Below are 2,017 nucleotides of genomic sequence, written 5' to 3' on the forward strand. Positions count from 1 at the left end.
AGATGGCCGACGCAGTAAGACTGCCCTGTCCTGGGTCGTGGTTCATTAGCAGATGGCCGACGCAGTAAGACTGCCCTGTCCCGGGTCTTGGTTCATTAGCAGATGGCCGACGCAGTAAGACTGCCCTGTCCTGGGTCATGTTCATTAGGCACCAAACGTTAGAAAACGGACTGAAACGGGGATGTTCTACCTCCACCTGTCCAGTATAAAACACTAATTTTAGTACAAGAACAAACAAACGTTTTATTTTTTTATTTAACCTTTATTTAACTAAGCAAGAACAAATTCTTATTTACAATGACGGCCCACCCCGGTCAAACCCTCCCCTAGCCCGGACGACGCTGGGCCCGGGATCGAACCCGGGTCTATAGTGATGCCTCTAGACCCGCTGCGCCACTAATGGACCACTAATGCACCAATGGACAGATGGGTTAGAAGTCAAAGAGGATCTTTCCTATCATGTTATATCATGAACATGTTGAAAGTTCTTTCGCCTCGAGTGTAAAAACCAAAAACCGGTGTGAGACTTATTGACTTGTTGCTGAGACTGTGTGTTTTTCAGTTTATAGCAAAAGGATGTGTCCATATTATTATGCAACTGATGAACTTTGTATGGCTTTTAACTACTTGTGTTAAATACTAGTCTCCTGACATGTGGTGATATGATTGGTAGAGCAACGTGTCTCTACTTGTGTCCCAGATCGGTTAGTCTCCTAGCCTGGTCCCAGATCGGTTAGTCTCCTAGCCTGGTCCCAGATCGGTTAGTCTCCTAGCCTGGTCCCAGATCGGTTAGTCTCCTGGCCTGGTCCCAGATCGGTTAGTCTCCTGGCCTGGTCCCAGATCGGTTAGTCTCCTGGCCTGGTCCCAGATCGGTTAGTCTCCTAGTCTGGTCCCAGATCGGTTAGTCTCCTAGCCTGGTCCCAGATCGGTTTGTCTCCTAGCCTGGTCCCAGATCGGTTAGTCTCCTAGTCTGGTCCCAGATCGGTTAGTCTCCTAGCCTGGTCCCAGATCGGTTAGTCTCCTAGTCTGGTCCCAGATCGGTTAGTCTCCTAGCCTGGTCCCAGATCGGTTAGTCTCCTAGCCTGGTCCCAGATCGGTTAGTCTCCTAGTCTGGTCCCAGATCGGTTAGTCTCCTGGCCTGGTCCCAGATCGGTTAGTCTCCTAGCCTGGTCCCAGATCGGTTAGTCTCCTAGCCTGATCCCAGATCGGTTAGTCTCCTGGCCTGGTCCCAGATCGGTTAGTCTCCTGGCCTGGTCCCAGATCGGTTAGTCTCCTGGCCTGGTCCCAGATCGGTTAGTCTCCTGGCCTGGTCCCAGATCAGTGTGTGCTGTCTTGACAAGTGATCTGGGACCAGGCTAGTGTTCTACACAGGACAATAAACCTCATAGTTACACCAGACTGAATGTTTCAAACAATGGTGGGCGTAGCGTCCAATCTGGTTTTAGGCTTAAAAAAACTTTAAGAACTGAGGCTTTTCAGTCAGAACTTAATCGCCAGGTTTTATGGTTGCTGTATTTTTTATTCATAGGAAAGACTTATTTTACATTAAAAAATAAAGTAGCAAATAACCTTTCCATTTGCCAAGTTTTATATCGCTGCTTGTATAACATGTACACACTGTATGGGACTTAACAAACAGTGGAGGAGGACATTAGTGGTCATAGTTACCTGTCCGTTTGAAACCTGTTGATAAAATGTGCTTCCTACGCTCTGACATGTACAGCTGTTAACCAAGTTGTGATAAAGCTTGTATAAACACAGCCTGTTTCTCTGAGTCTTTTTGTCCACAAAGGCACAGTCACGTTTCCTAGACATTTCTTCAAAAATGTTGTAGGACCATCTAGATAAGTAACACGCTACCATCTAGATAAGTAACACGCTACCATCTAGATAAGTAACACAATAGCATCTAGATAAGTAACACTCTACCATCTAGATAAGGAACACGCTACCATCTAGATAAGTAACACGCTACCATCTAGATAAGTAACACGCTACCATCTAGATAAGTAACACG

At 46.5% G+C, this 2,017-nt stretch overlaps 1 protein-coding gene across 3 annotated transcripts in view; it reads left to right on the top strand.

Annotated features, from left to right (window-relative positions):
* The window catches only part of LOC115127173 (protein Hook homolog 3-like), a 91,936-nt gene extending 90,180 nt beyond the window's left edge, over positions 1–1,756 (top strand). For all 3 annotated transcript variants that reach the window (XR_010463727.1, XR_010463728.1, XM_065017150.1), the window contains exon 21: positions 1–1,756. This exon is cut by the window's left edge and continues 2,744 nt beyond it. The gene's annotated coding sequence lies outside the window, so the exon portion shown is untranslated.
* The last annotated feature ends 261 nt before the right edge of the window (positions 1,757–2,017 follow it).

The sequence above is a fragment of the Oncorhynchus nerka genome, linkage group LG4 (genome assembly GCF_034236695.1).
Source record: "Oncorhynchus nerka isolate Pitt River linkage group LG4, Oner_Uvic_2.0, whole genome shotgun sequence".
Lineage (NCBI taxonomy): Eukaryota > Metazoa > Chordata > Actinopteri > Salmoniformes > Salmonidae > Oncorhynchus > Oncorhynchus nerka.